Raw genomic sequence first — 16,954 nt, 5'->3', positions numbered from 1 at the left:
GAGAGGCATCATCGTGGTATCCCTCTGCCCTCCGATTCAGGATTCTCACTCACAGCGACAGCCTCCACAATATTAGCCCATTTCAGGTTTCCTGAAGCCCCTCTTAAGCTCTCTTTGGAGATCTGTGTTTTCACTCTCCACTCACTTTACTAATTCCTGCTTCAGTTCATATAAAGTGCCAGTGTATGATTCTCATAATGTACCAAAGACACTATCCTAACCTCTGTTTACTTATTTAAACTTTTTACAAATAATATCAGTGCTTGCTATTGTCCAGTATCCCAGGGCTAAGCGTTTCCGAGGCGCATATGACGTCAGTTGCACTCTCACCGGGGCAGGTTGGTAGAGGTTTATAGCGAGTGTTCGGTCATTTACTGGCACATGCATCAACAAAGACTTTTGCGATTCCTTAATTGCGATTTTTAAGGAATCGCAATTAAGGAATTGCAAAAGCCTATGCATGTAGGAATCGCTATAAAAATAGCGATTCCTACAAATTCCTTAATTGCGACTTGCAAATTGCGAGTCGCAATTAAGGAATGCCGTCCCAATCATTCCTATGGGCCTTCAGGCCCATAGGAATGATTTGGAGATTGCATGAGCAAATTGCGAGTACCAGTAGGTACTCGCAAATTGGTCATGCAATTTCAAGGGTGCAAGGGTGTCAAAATGACACCCTATTGCACCCCTGAAATTGATCTGTGCACATATGTTGCACACACACATGCTCTAAGGGCATGTGTGTGCGCAACATGAAACTTTGAAAAATGCACAAAAGTGCATTTTTCAAAGTTTTTGCAAATTACCATGAAGTTCAACTTCATGGTAATTTGCTCCCCCTATAAGCGAAATCGCTAATATTTTAACTTTAATGCATTGCATTTAAGGAATCTCAATTTGGGATTCCTTAAATGCAATCGCAATTTAAGGAATCGCTATTTAGAGATTCCTTAAATTGCGATTTTTGCATTTGGGATGATGCATCCCAAATGCAAAAATACCAGTCGCAAAGGGGCAGATTCTGCTAATCTGCCCGTTTGCGACCAGTTTTCTCGTTGATGCATGTGGCCCTAGCCCTGTGGGTTGGAGCGCTGCGCCATGCCGCTTACCAATGATTGAGCACATACATTGCATTGCGTGCTTTAAGCATACGATGTGTAACACATGCCATTTTCTGGCACTTAACAACGCTGGACTTTGCCACGCAAGTAAGCTTTTTTATATTCTATTAAATAAGGGAATTCATGGGTGTAAGGTTTTAAGGAAGGGTAAAGGTATGGGATGGTAGGGTTTTTCGGGTTCAGGTAAGGGAACAAGGTCGTCGTTTTTTAGGATTCAGGAATGGGTGAGGGTAGGTGAGGTTATAAGGTTTTTTTAGGGTTCAGGGATCGGTAAGGGTACTGGGAAGTAAGTTTTTTTTTAAGATACAGTGATAAGTGAGGGCATGGAGTTGTAAAATGTTTTCAGGGTACAGAGAAGGGTAGGGGTACGATGTAGGAAGGGGTTTTTAAGGGTAGTGGGATTGGCCGAGGGGTTTAACTTAATTAGAAAATATCTAGTCATTCAAATTAGGTGGGTAGTAAAGGTCAACACGTTGCATTGCATGCTTTAAGGCGTGCGTGGTACCTGATATTGGTAAGCATACACTCCCCTATAGAGAGGTACGTGCAGAATGCGCGTGACCTGCTTTGACGCAGAGGCTGAACGGAATGACGTCAGTACTCCACGAACATGGCTCCAAGTTTTAGGTTTCTGTCCTTATTGATCCAGTATCCACTGATATCCATACTGTCTAGGGTTCCGGTGAAGCTGATCCGCCCATTTCTTTTATTGCAGTTCAGCGCTGCTGTCTTGTCCTTCCTTTTCACAGGGCAAACTCGAGGGTATCTGTCGCCTGCAATGCACGAGGGGGGAAAATTGCATCAAATGTCAAACTCACGCATTTCTTTTCGTTCTTTCCCATAATCTGTATTGGAGCCATGTAGCCATTTCCACTTTTGGTTTCTAGGCACTATGTGTAGCTGCCACAGTCTGCACTGATACAAAGCGCGTAGTCTACCTACTTTTCTAGGCTTTAGAAACCCCTCAAGTTTCTCTGCCTCTGTCTGGTTGTCATCGACGTGTGTGAACTGTTTATTATTATTTAGACACTATACTTTGTTTATTCCTTCACTGTGGCCTACATTTTGAGGGATGGGTTTGTCTTGTAGGCCTCTGGGTTTCCAGGCCCGCCACACTTCTGTGCTGCGTCTAAGATGTTTATTTTCTACCTTGTGTTTTTTTTAGTGTCCTAGTGCAGTAGGCGCTGGGTGGTCTCTATTTACTCCCCTGGTCGTCGTTAGTACTAGATTGTTTTTCTCTTTGTATGATCTCGGTGCTATGCATGCCAAGGCCACCTTCCATTTGTGCTTCATATTGCAGAAAGGTGCACTTAACTGTGTAATTTCCATGCCCCCATGGTGGCTTGGTTTCGAAGCACTATTTGCATCTAAGTTGCCAATATATTAACAACATTTACATTAGTAGGTGCAGGGAAGATGCATTTTCTTGAGTTTCTATATGATGTAAATATCGATGTGACCCAGTATTTTTCACCATCATCATTCTGCCAGAACATATGCCATTATTTGCCAGTTTCAGTTCCGTGCCATGATAATGATAAAAACTGTTTAAATGAAGTGCACACGACGTACGTGTCCTGCTGGGCCTGCGCATATTTTTAAAACAAAAATAAATAGAGTCTCACACATTCTCTTACCTTCTACTCGTTAGTCAAACTTTGTGTCACAGCCTGATGTGATAAGCAGCGGCGGGGGTCAGGAAAGGTGATTAGTAATAAACAAACTTCTTTTCTCCTGGCTGCATATAAAACGAATTATCCACGCTGCCGCAGCAGACTGCCCCAGGCCACAATTGGGTCCTCACGAGAGTGCGTAGTGGTGAAGCGCGTGACGCGTCACCGCCACGCTCTCATCGCGAGGGCCGGGCAAAAATGTAGCCCAGGGTCGTCATTGGTAGCGCTGGCGCGCGCTCTCCTAGATTGACGGCGCTGGAGCAGGCTGGGATGATCAACGTCATGGTGCGGTGGCAATGATTGCAATGCAGCAGCAGGCGCTGACGCACTGACGCACTCAGCACTACAACCAGGTAGGTGAGGTGCGCACAGTGCGCAGCTCGCTGCTTGCACAGTGCACTCTGTAAAACTGGGCCGCCCGGCCGCGCGCGCCGTTGCGGCCGCGGTGGACTTTATAATTTATTTAGTGACACACTGTGTCCCTAAATAAATTATAAAGGCCGCCGCAGCCGCAACGGGCCACCAGTGCCGAGCGGCCGCCCTAAATATAGTGCCGCCTGGGGCGGTCCGCCCCCACCGCCCCCCCTAGCTACGTTCCTGAGACTCAGAAATTATTTTTTTCTTGAGGGTTGGGGCTTCTAAATGCCAGCTACCCACTGTCATGTGTGTCTGCAGTCTGCCGGGAAAAAAGATGCCTGGAGTCTGCCTTGAAGAAAGCAGCTGGCTGACTGCTGAGGAAGGGTGCTAGAGGAGCTCTTACATGAAGAAGATCATACCTATATGGAGGGAACAGTAAGGAATTGAGAGGAAGAACTGAAAGATGCGAGCGGCTAAACAGAGAACTATCTGCACTTCAGGCTGTGTGGAGAGGCCTTGAGACCCTAGTGGCACTGCTGTGTGTCCAGGAAATTATCTCCTGTAGCTGAGGCATGACCAGGGATACCACAAATGCATTTTGTGGTATTCCCACCATGAAGACATAGAGCTTGTGATTACTGGAAAATGAGAACATCTTGATCACATTTGATAGCCTTATCTGAAAAACTGAAGTGCCTTAAGCAGCTTAGCACTAGGTCAGACCACGCTCCAGAATCAGTGGTGGCCTCTGTTTCCATCTCCTGATCACTGCTACAACATAGGCTGGACTGGTTATTTGGGTGTTGGGGTTGTGTTTGGGTCCGAGGAAGATTCTCCCAGTGAAAATTCAATGGAACACAACCACAGAGCGGTTTTCAGTCTCCTCATTGTTGGTGCTGCTTGTCTTCCTCAGGCAGGGGCAGGTGCACCACATGCAGAAGGGAAGGTCTGGGGCAACATCAGCTGGGCTGAGGCAGAGCCACTGTGATCCCGCTAGGTGGGTTTGAAGGAAAGACTACATTCAGTGAGGCCTTGCCTTTTACTGACACTTACAGCCTTGGTCTGTAAAGATAGAAAGGTGATGTCACCCACGAAGGATTGTCATTGGGTACTATTCCATGATCCACCTCACCACAATTACTTGGAGAGGAATAGACAGACTTAAAAGAGTAAAAATAATAATGTTACCCACCACTTACTCAATAAGGACTAATGTCCTAACATTCATTGAAGAACTATGTTATACCTTTCTCAGAGGAGCAGCCTGGATTAGTTCTATGAGTCTCAGCTCACAGCGATTATTGCTTTGATAGCTGTGTATTATTTGTTTGCTCTCTCAAATTTATGAACTGTATACATTTGTATGTTAGAAGTGAATTACCTTTTCTTTTTGAGTGAAAACAATGGCTAGACCTGGATTTATTGCTGACACTGGATGTCTCATTGACTTTACCATACACCATTTAGTAGGCACCTGGGCACCTAGCTTGCCTCTTGCCTCCAGTTCCAGCTTGTTCCAGACTGATCTAGTGACACTGCAGGGGTTTTCACAACCGGGTTCTCCCACTTAGCACTCTTCCTACCAGCAAGAGCCTTGCCCACCCCAAAACGCACTTAATGCGGCGAAGGTGTGCCAAAGGCAAGCATGCCTGTGCCCGCCTGCTCATGGACTGCGCCCAGCGCCATGACCCCTAGCTCTCCCAACCCCAAAGATATACCATTGCTAAGCTCTATACCCTCAACCCCTGCTGCTGCAACAAACACCACTACTGCGCAAGCCATGCTCCACGGTAGGACCTTTCACCTGCACCCACTGCCAACTCACCTGCCACTGCACACATACCAGCCCCACAACCAGCCCCACCATGAATACACCACAGACACCACCTGACCAAAAACACCAACTCGCATACACCTTTCTCAACACATGCTCACTATCCAAGCATTCCACTGAATTATATGACCTCATTGCCATCCTCACACCCAACATCGTCTTCCTCACTAGGACCTAGCTCAACCCCACATCTACCCCAGGCATTGCCACAGCGATACAGACGGATATAAGATCACTCACCAGGACCGCACCAACAAACCATACAGTGTACCACCACCACCCACAATACCACCACCCCATGGAACCATTGGAGGCACCCTCGTATTCCCCAGGCCCATGCTCCAGCTTGTGCAACCTCATGGCAGACTTCATTGCACCCTCAGCATTAGATTCCAAGGTCTAGATTTTCCAGAGTGACCTAAATTTCCACATTGACGACCCCACCGACAAAAACTCTGCACACCCCCTGGACAGTATGAGCAGCCCCGGATATACTCAAATCATGCACGACCCTACAAACACCTCAGGACACACGCTGGACCCAATTTTCACCTCCAGGAACCACATGAAATACAGCCATGTCACAGAATTCACATGGACCGATCACTCCCAAGATGGTCAACACCCCCCACCGGAGGTGGAACAAAATCTCAGAGACCTCCAACCCTATTAGTGCCACCAACCTCGAACAGTGAGTGACAAACTTCAACGCCTGGATCACCAATTGCGCAGACAGCATTGTCTCCATCAAGAGCAATGTCCAGTAAAAATCGTCCAAAAAGGCCAGCTGGTACACCCAAGAACTCAGAACAGCCAAACGAGACAGCAAAGAGTTGTAGGGGAGCTGCCACAAGGACACCTCAGGCAGGGCAGCCTTCAAGACCTCCCTCAACCTCTACCCGCCACCTGCTGAGGCCAATAAAGAAGACAGTCCTTTCCGCATGCATCGAAACCAGTGCCAAAAACACCAAGGAACTTTTCAACATCATTAAGGAACTCTCCAATCCGGCTGCCAGCGAAAATAACATCACATTCTCAAAGGAGCTGTGCGACAACCTCACCCTCTTCTTCATCGACAAGATTGCAACCATATACAGAAACCTCGAACACTAACCCACACCTACGGACATACTCAACTGATACGCCACCACCGTAACTGACATGAACTACACTGAACACCTGTAACATCCTTTCTACCCAGGACACCACCTCCACCATGAAATTCATCTCCCAGACCTATGCCCACACAACATTTTCAACCTTGGAAACCAAAGGATATGCCAGGAACTCACCACCCTACTCACTACCTCTATCACCTCTGCAACATTTGCTGATACCTGGAAAATGCTGAATCAACTCATGACAAACCTGGAGCAGAACCAGCTACTCAACGCCTTCCAATCTGGCTTCCACAGCAATCACAGCACCAAAATTGTTCTGATCGCAGCCACCGATGACATACAAATCCTCCTCAACTGAGGAGAAACAGCAGCTTTGATCCTCCTTGACCTCTCGGCAGCCTATACCTCACACACTGATCGAAAGACTCCACTATATCGGCATCCAAGGGGACATGCTCAGATGGATCACCTTCTTCCTCACAGAAAGAAACCAGAGGATCGACCTCGCACCTTCACCTCTGAACGCAAGGAAATCACCTGCAGTGCCCCCCAGGGCTTATCCCTCAACCCCACACTCTTCAACACATATATGACCCTAGTGGCCAACATTGTCACATCCCAAGTTCTCAACATATTTTCCTATGCAGAGGACACCCAACTCATCCTCTCACTCACAAACCCCATCACCACCAGAACCAATTTCCACAGATGCATGACAAATGTCACTGACTGGATGAAAAACAACTGCTTGCAGCTGAATACAGACAAGATGGAAGTACTGATTTTGGCAACAGCAGCAACCCATGGAATGATTCCTGACCTAGGACCCACACTCACTCGCTCTAACCATGCCAGAAACCTCAGAATATTAATTGACAACAAGCTAACCATGAAAATCACAGATCAACGCCGTCTCCTCTGCCTGCTTTCCTCACTCTGCGCATACCATGTAAAATCCTCAAGTTGCTATCTTACACAAGAGGCGCACCGTGACACAAGCCATACTCACCAGCCGACTGGACTACTGCAAATGCCCTCTATGTAGGAATTGACACACATTTCCTACAGAGACTTCAGAACATACAGAACGCAAAAGCCAGACTCATCATTGGTCTTCACCGATGAACGCATATCACACCCCACCTCAGGAAACTCCACTGGCTCCCTGTACAGAGGAGATGGCAATTTAAGCTGCTGACCCACGCACACAAAGCTCTATACAACCAAGGACCTGCCTACATTAACCACTGCTTGAACTTCCACCAACCATCAAGAAGACTACGCTCTGCTCCCTTTCACTTGCCCGTACTCCCTGCATCTACCGAAGTAGAGGACGCTACTTCTCCCACATCGCAGCAGAGACCTGGAGCAGCCTCCCCAAGTACCTCCGGACAATCACCTCACTTTCAGAATTTCAAATGGCTCTCAAGACCTGGCTGTTCGAATAAGCCTGTAGGGCCTGCAAGCACCCGAATACCCTATCAGGTGATTAGCCGTGTGTTAGAAAAACCCCACTCCCACACCGGAAAGGGTGGTGGTAACGGGGTCTTTCCAGACATACACTGTGGTAGCTTGGCTCGAGTGGTCAGGGGTCAGGCACCGTGTTAAGCATACGCAATACCCACACAATAACCATGCGTGCATCCGTTCCAAAAACGACACTACACCTTAAAAATTATACTGAAAATATATCTCTTTATCTTCTTTTCTCTTAGTTGCTGATTAAATAAATAATAATACAATCACAGTACACAAGGCTTTTTCTGTGGAAGGGTACGTCAGATAAATACTGTCTTAACGATTCAATAAATAAGGTAGATCATAAATAATCAAGGCATAAATATAAGTGCATTACATTACAGGCAATTAAATATTATGAGGCAATAAATACTGTACGACAATAAATATTGTGAAACAATAAATACTGTGAGGCCATAAATAGGATAAATACAATAAATACAGTGCTCTCAATAAATAATAAAAGCCAACAGTGACACTTGTAAATCAGTTCACATTCCTGAGGTACTATGGGATGATTTGACCCAATCCCAGCTTGTAAAGATTTGGATGGCCTGAGGGGTATACTCCCTGGCTTGGACAAGGCTGAGGCCTAAACTGAGGTAGATAAAAGGGGGGATCTAGAGATCTGGCTCTCCCACACTACACAACCCCTTTGTATTAGTCTCAGCTCACCCCTGGCACAATCAAGCTGGTTCCAGCACCCTAGGTTAGTCTCTCAGGGCTCCACAGGGCCTTAGGCGCCCTCTATTCCACTTACTGCCCTTTTTATGTAGCTCCGACGTCGCTGGAGTCCAGTCGACGCCGTGAGGCGGCTCCGGTTCGATGTCGGCGGCCTCGGCACAATGTCAGTTCTTGACGACGACGGTAGGCGGTTCCGGTTCGATGTCGGCGGCCTCGGCTCGATGTCGACCTCCGGTTCGATGACGTCAGGCTGTCTTGGCTCGATGTCGACTTCGGGCAGCTCCGGTTCGATGTCGGCGGCCTCGGCTCGATGTCGGCCTCCGGTTCGATGACGTCGGGCTGTCTTGGCTCGATGTCGACTTCCGTCGGCTCCGGAGTGCGACCTCCACTCCCGACCTCCGGCACGATTCTCTTCAGGTTCCGGCGACTCCGGAGTGCGATCTCCACTCCCGACCTCCGGCACGCTTCACCTCGGTGTCCGGCGACTCCGGAGGGCGGACTTCACTCCCCCGTCGACGCCGCTCACTCGACCTCGGGTGACTTCCTCCTCGACCTCTGGCACTCTCCACGACCTCCGTCGGCGCCCTCTCTCGACCTCTGGCGGCTCCGGGTACGACGTCTGCTTTCCAGTCAGCGCCGCTTCTCCACCTCGGGCTCCCGGTCTCAGGCTTCTCGACGTCGGATTCCAGGGAAACCAATAAACAGGTCAGATTCTTGCTTTTCTTTACTTCTAAGGCCTGTTCCTGCTGTCCAGGTCCTTAAGATGGTTTTTCTTGCTTTTTCCCACACAGGGCTCCAGGCTGGGCTCAGTCAGTAGGGACTAGTATCAAGGGTGGGTTTATGGACCCCACTCCAGGCACAAGTTTCCACCCCTGCTGCCTCACTCCTTCCTCCTTCAGGTTTCTGCTGCTCTCTCTTCACCAGTCAGGTGCCAACTGCCAGCTCCAACTGTCAACTCTGGCTTAGCTTCCCAACATTCCAAACCGCCTCCAACTGTCACAGGGTTCTGGAATGTTCTGGAAGGTGCTGGTAGGTTCCAGTGGGTTCTGATGATGTCACAGGTGGCCACCATTTTGTGCTCCAGGCCCTCAGACAGAAGTTCCAGGGGTAGATAAAATGGCTCCCTGAATCTGCATCAATACTAAAAAGTCTGGTGGTTCCCAAAAAGGAAAAAATTACTAACAGGGTTTGAGGCAAAAGTGGGACAAAATAAATAATGATGAGGAGGGACCACCCAAAGGGCTGACAGGTCTAACACGCGTCCCCCCCAGCTGAAAGTGGGGAGAGCTACCCAACCCCTTGGGAGTTCTCATCACTAAGGCGGAAATACCTTGAGAGACCGTCTGCATTGGCGTGGTCCACTCCAGGCCGATGTTCCACCTGAAAGTCCATTCCCTGTAGGGAAATAGACCACCTCAACAACTTGGGATTCTCCCCCTTCATCTGCATCAGCCAACGAAGGGGTCTGTGGTCGGTCTGAACCAGGAAGTGCGAGCCAAACAGGTATGGCCGCAACTTCTTCAGAGCCCATACCACTGCAAAGGCTTCACGCTCTATTGCACTCCACTTCTGTTCCCTGGGAAGTAGTCTCCGGGATAGGAAGACCACGGGTTGATCCAGACCCTCTTCATTGAGTTGCGATAACACTGCCCCAATGCCATGTTCTGATGCATCTGTCTGGACAATGAACTTCTTGGAAAAGTCTGGGGCCCTTAAGACCGGGGCCTCGCACATGGCTTTCTTCAGTCTCACAAAGGCCTGCTGACAAGCCTCCGTCCAGACTACCCGTCGAGGTTGTTTCTTGGACGTGAGCTCCGTGAGGGGGGCTACAATGGTACCGTACCCCTTCATGAAGCGGCGGTAATATCCCGTGAGGCCCAGAAAAGCTCGGACCTCAGTCTGTGTCTTGGGGGGTTCCCAGGCCATGATGGCCTCGATCTTCGCCTGGAGGGGTTGCACCGCTCCCCTACCCACCAAGTGTCCAAGGTACACTACCGACCCCTGCCCGATCTGGCACTTGCTGGCCTTGATCGTCAATCCAGCTTGTCTCAGGGCCTGGAGAACAGCTTGCAGGTGACGCAAGTGATCCTCCCAGCTGTTACTGAAGACGGCTATGTCATCCAGATAAGCAGCAGAGAAACTCTCCATTCCAGTGAGGATCTGGTTTACCAGGCGCTGAAACGTGGCAGGTGCGTTCTTGAGCCCAAAGGGCATCACACAGAACTGGTAGTGGCCATTGGGCGTGGAGAAGGCTGACCTTTCCCTTGCTCCATCAGTCAAAGAGATCTGTCATTACCCAGAAGTAAGGTCAAAGGTACTTAGATATTGGGCAGCTCCCAGCCGGTCAATCAATTCATCCGCCCTAGGGATCGGATGAGCATCAGTCTTGGTTACTGAGTTCAGTCCCCGGTAGTCCACACAGAACCTCAGTTCCGGTTGGGCACCCGGTGGTGCAGCTTTTGGTACTAGTACCACCGGACTGTACCAGGGGCTGCTAGAAGGTTCGATCACTCCTAGCTCCAGCATCTTAGTGACTTCACTGTGAATGCTGGCCTTCACCTTGTCTGACATCCGGTAGATCTTGGACTTCACAGGTGGGCTGTCTCCTGTGTCCACGTCATGGACGCACAGGTGAGTCCTACCCGGGACAAGGGAGAACAACGAGGAGTACTGCCCCAGGACCTGGCGGCAGTCCTCCTGCTGTTCAGGAGTTAGAGATGGGGAGAGAATCACTCCCTCCACCGACCCATCCTTCTCTTGAGACGCAAACAAATCGGGGAGAGGCTCGCTTTCCACGTCCTCTGCTCCGTCAGTCACCATCATCAAGATGACTTCGGGCCTCTCGTGGTGGGGTTTGAGGCGGTTGGCATGCAGCACCCGCAGGGGCTGACGAGGGGTCTTCAGGTCCACCAAGTAGGTAGCCTTACCCTTCTTCTCCAACACCTCAAAGGGTCCTGACCAGCGATCCTGGAGGGCGCTAAGCTCTCCTGGTTCGATCACCCACACCTTCTGGCCAGGCTCCAACTCCACCGGGTGAGCGTTGTGGTCATACCACGCCTTCATTACTGCTTGGCTGGCTTCCAAGTTGTCAGAAGCTTGCTTCCACAGCTTAGCCATTTGGCTCCGGAAGGCCAGCATGTAGCTCACCACATCCTGGGGAAGCTTTCTGGGAGTTCTTTCCCATCCGTCTCTCACTAGGTTGAGAGGTCCACGTACAGGGTGCCCATACAGAAGCTCGAAGGGGCCGAAGCCCACTCCCTTCTGTGGCACTTCCCTGTAGGAAAACAATAAACAGGGTAGGAGGACGTCCCATTTCCTCCGCAGGCTTTCAGGCAGACTTCTGATCATGCCTTTCAAGGTTTTGTTAAACCTCTCCACCAGACCATTGGTCTGGGGGTGGTAAGGAGTGGTGAACCGATAGGTCACTCCACACTCCTTCCACATGGCCCGCATGTACGCTGACATGAAGTTGGTCCCCCTGTCAGACACAACTTCCTTGGGAAAACCCACTCGGGTAAAGATTCCCATCAGGGCCCTAGCCACAACAGGTGCTGTTATGGTCCTCAGAGGTATTGCCTCTGGGTACCGTGTGGCATGATCCACCAGAACCAGGATAAACCTGTGACCAGCTGTAGTAGGTGGATCTAACGGACCCACAATGTCGATGCCCACCATTTCAAAGGGGGTGCTAACGACAGGAAGTGGTTCCAGGGGAGCTTTCAGCTTCACCCCTGTTTTCCCACTGGCTTGGCAAGACACACATGTCCGGCAGTAGGTATCGGACGACACTTTCATTTGAGGCCAATAAAAGTGTGGGACAAGACGGGCGAAGGTCTTGTCTTGCCCCAAGTGTCCTGCCAATGGGATCTCGTGAGCCAACTCCAGTAGGAAGGCTCGATAACGTTGAGGGACTACCAAGGCTCGTGACGATCCATGTAGGGGTGCCTTGGGTTCACTGTAGAGGAGGCCATCCTCCCAGTAAACACTGTAGTTCCCTTCAACGTTCCCTGCTGCCTGGGCTTCGGCCTGTCACCTCAGCCCCTCAAGGGTAGGGCACTCCCTCTGGCCCTGGCAGAATTCCTCCCTGGACGGGCCTCCCTCCACGTGCCACTCGGCCGGGATGGGTAGGTCCTCCAGTTTGGTAACATCCCCCACCGCAGACTCCTGGTCCACCCCCTCCGGTGGCCTATCCGTCCTACGGGGTGCGGACGCCGAGGCAGGCTCCTCCTGTCCTCGGTTCTTCCCTTGACTGGCAGCTGGCTGGGCCTTTGTTCCAGGCTCCAGCCGAAACGAACTCCCTCTCCGGGTAGTCGCGGACCTTGTGCTCACACAGGCCCAGTCAGGTGTACCCAGCATCTCGGCATGAGTCCGGTATTCCACCTCCTTCCAAGCGTTGTGCTCCATGTCATTCCCCAGCAGACAATCGACTGGCACGGCAGGGCTTACGGCAACTCGAAGTGAACCTGCAACCCCCCCCATTCAAAGGGAACCTCGGCCACCGGATAGTGGCCTGTTCTGCCGTCAGCCATCGCGGCTGGGTGGAGTACATCGGGAATTACCTGCTCTGGAGTCACCAGTTGGCTACGCACCATAGTCATACTGGCTCCTGTGTCTCTCAGAGCCTCCCCTCTTTGGCCGTTGATGGTGACCCACTGCCCATACTTTACAGTATTTGCGGGCACCTGGATCTTAGGAACCATCTCCCGTTCTCCCAGGGACACTAAAGTGACACCCACCCACTCCCTTCCCTTAATTAAAGGCATCTCCTCCCCGAGCACTACACTAGCTACTCCGGGGGTTTTTCCTCCAATGGGAGGGGGTGGTCGTTTCGGGCACTTCGCATCTCCCTTATAGTGTCCAACGCCACCGCACTCGAAGCAATGGACAACCCTTGGCTGCTGACTCTGGCCAGGATTAGGGTTTCTGGGTGGGTTAGCCCTAGGGGTGAATCCTGTTCCCTTCCCTTGGAAGTTATTTTGGGGGCCTTTGGAGAACTCCTTTTTCTTTTCCCCTCCCTCTTTCTTCTGGGGGGCGCCCTGTCCGGCCTTTTGAGTGTCCCCTCCAGTCCCCCTTGTGGACACCCGGGTACTAGCCCAAATGTCCGCCTCCTCAGCAAGCTTCCGGGGATTGGTCAGCTTGCTATCCACCAGGTGTTGACGCAGTTCAGGGAAACATTTTTCGAGCAGGTGTTCCTTCAGTACTAAATCAAACAACCCCTCGTAGTTCCTCACTTCACTGCCCTGAATCCAACCCTCTAATGCCTTCTTTGCATAGTCCAGGAAGTCCACCCAATTCTGTGTGCCCAGTTTGTGACTACCCCGGAACTTCTGTCTGTACTTTTCGGGTGTTAGTCCAAACTTTCTTATGAGCGCCAGTTTCATGGTGGGGTAGTGGGTCTGCTCATCCTCCTCTAAGGCCAATAAAGCATCCCTACCAGCTGGAGGCATGTACCTGTACAATCCCCCTCCCCAGTACTTCTCTGGAACCCCATGGGCCCTTAACGAGACCTCATAGGCCGCTAGCCACTTGGCAATATCGTCGCCCACTCCATAGCTAGCTACTATGTCCTTTGGCAGGTAGGGTTTGGGTTCCCTAGTGAACTCTCTTTCTTGGTCTTTGCTGCCACCATTAGGAACAGTGTGTGCCCCGACTCTTAGGATCTGAAGATCTATCTCTTTCAGCCTTAGCTCATGAGCCATCCTCTGTTCCTCCTTCTCTTTCTCCAGCCTTGCTAAGTCCCATGTGAGCTGTCTTTTCTCCCTCCGGTCTGTTAACTCCACTTCAGACAAGCCACCGCTAGAGGCACTGCTGCCCTTCCTGGAAATGGTTCCGGGCCCCGCTACTAGGTTCCCCACCTCAGGTTGGTACAGACCAGCTCCCTCACTGTCGGGCTCTCTATCCCTGTCCTCCTCCTCAGCCTTGCTTTCTCGTCGTGCCTCCCCCCAAGCCCTTAAGCTGGTTTGGAGTGCACCCTTCTTTGCTCCTGGGGGACAATACACCCCCTCCCGCTGACAAAACTCCCTGAGTTGGGCCACAGTATAGGTTTCCAGGTCTTCTAGCTCAAACTCCATTTTGCCCACTCAGAACAGAAGACAGGTTTTTACAGAAGAAATGCAGGGGGGTACCTTTAATAATACCTCCTCCCACCACCAGAGTAAATTTGGAAAAAACAAAAACTCACAATTAGGAAGGCCGCTTTGAGAAAACTCCAGGTGTAGGCCTATGGACTACCCACAGTTATTGTCGAGTATGCGTAGGCACAGCTCAATCCCGCCGCTGAACACCAATTATGTTAGAAAAACCCCACTCCCACATCCTAAAGGGTGGTGGTAGCGGGGTCTTTCCAGACATACACTGTGGTAGCTTGGCTCGAGTGGTCAGGGGTCAGGCACCGTGTTAAGCATACGCAATACCCACACAATAACCATGCGTGCATCCGTTCCAAAAACGACACTACACCTTAAAAATTATACTGAAAATATATCTCTTTATCTTCTTTTCTCTTAGTTGCTGATTAAATAAATAATAATACAATCACAGTACACAAGGCTTTTTCTGTGGAAGGGTACGTCAGATAAATACTGTCTTAACGATTCAATAAATAAGGTAGATCATAAATAATCAAGGCATAAATATAAGTGCATTACATTACAGGCAATTAAATATTATGAGGCAAAAAATACTGTACGACAATAAATATTGTGAAACAATAAATACTGTGAGGCCATAAATAGGATAAATACAATAAATACAGTGCTCTCAATAAATAATAAAAGCCAACAGTGACACTTGTAAATCAGTTCACATTCCTGAGGTACTATGGGATGATTTGACCCAATCCCAGCTTGTAAAGATTTGGATGGCCTGAGGGGTATACTCCCTGGCTTGGACAAGGCTGAGGCCTAAACTGAGGTAGATAAAAGGGGGGATCTAGAGATCTGGCTCTCCCACACTACACAACCCCTCTGTATTAGTCTCAGCTCACCCCTGGCAACAATCAAGCTGGTTCCAGCACCCTAGGTTAGTCTCTCAGGGCTCCACAGGGCCTTAGGCGCCCTCTATTCCACTTACTGCCCTTTTTATGTAGCTCCGACGTCGCTGGAGTCGAGTCGACGCCGTGAGGCGGCTCCGGTTCGATGTCGGCGGCCTCGGCACAATGTCAGTTCTTGACGACGCCGGTAGGCGGTTCCAGTTCGATGTCGGCAGCCTCGGCTCGATGTCGACCTCCGGTTCGATGACGTCGGGCTGTCTTGGCTCGATGTCGACTTCGGGCAGCTCCGGTTCGATGTCGGCGGCCTCGGCTCGATTTCGGCCTCCGGTTCGATGACGTCGGGCTGTCTTGCCTCGATGTCAACTTCCGTCGGCTCCGGATTGCGACCTCCACTCCCGACCTCCGGCACGAATCTCTTCAGGTTCCGGCGACTCCGGAGTGCGATCTCCACTCCCGTCCTCCGGCACGCTTCACCTCGGTCTCCGGCGACTCCGGAGGGCGGACTTCACTCCCCCGTCGACGCCGCTCACTCGACCTCGGGTGACTTCCTCCTCGACCTCTGGTACTCTCCACGACCTCCGTCGGCGCCCTCTCTCGACCTCTGGCGGCTCCGGGTACGACGTCTGCTTTCCAGTCAGCGCCGCTTCTCCACCTCGGGCTCCCGGTCTCAGGCTTCTCGACGTCGGATTCCAGGGAAACCAATAAACAGGTCAGATTCTTGCTTTTCTTTACTTCTAAGGCCTGTTCCTGCTGTCCAGGTCCTTAAGATGGTTTTTCTTGCTTTTTCCCACACAGGGCTCCAGGCTGGGCTCAGTCAGTAGGGACTAGTATCAAGGGTGGGTTTATGGACCCCACTCCAGGCACAAGTTTCCACCCCTGCTGCCTCACTCCTTCCTCCTTCAGGTTTCTGCTGCTCTCTCTTCACCAGTCAGGTGCCAACTGCCAGCTCCAACTGTCAACTCTGGCTTAGCTTCCCAACATTCCAAACCGCCTCCAACTGTCACAGGGTTCTGGAATGTTCTGGAAGGTGCTGGTAGGTTCCAGTGGGTTCTGATGATGTCACAGGTGGCCACCATTTTGTGCTCCAGGCCCTCAGACAGAAGTTCCAGGGGTAGATAAAATGGCTCCCTGAATCTGCATCAATACTAAAAAGTCTGGTGGTTCCCAAAAAGGAAAAAATTACTAACAGGGTTTGAGGCAAAAGTGGGACAAAATAAATAATGATGAGGAGGGACCACCCAAAGGGCTGACAGGTCTAACACCGTGCTTTATAAATCCTGATTGATTGATTGACCATTTCCCTGAGCAAGCCTTGGTCTGCTCAACTTCTCTAATCTGAAGGCCAAGTGCTAAAAGGGTGTACTTGCTGCTCAGTTTTTGGTTAATCTGTAAGCTTAGCCAGAGGACGCCATTGGTAAAAGGGTCTCATTGTTATAAATTAAGACCCGTAACCATTTTCTGTCTTGGGCCTCCTAAAAATTATACAACATGTCTTAATGGCTACCGAAGAGAAAACTCATTTTGCCCTGTTACCGTTATAGTCAGTGGACTAATCGGCGTAGGAGTAACAAGTGAAGTGGGCCTGCTGCAGTCTCAGTTCATGTAATACATATTGTCTCAGCTGTCAGTAAACTTTTATAATCTCTTGTAGAGTG

The sequence above is a fragment of the Triturus cristatus genome, chromosome 2_2, assembly GCF_964204655.1.
Source record: "Triturus cristatus chromosome 2_2, aTriCri1.1, whole genome shotgun sequence".
In the NCBI taxonomy this organism is placed as follows: domain Eukaryota; kingdom Metazoa; phylum Chordata; class Amphibia; order Caudata; family Salamandridae; genus Triturus; species Triturus cristatus.
This window is presented reverse-complemented; position numbering follows the sequence as displayed.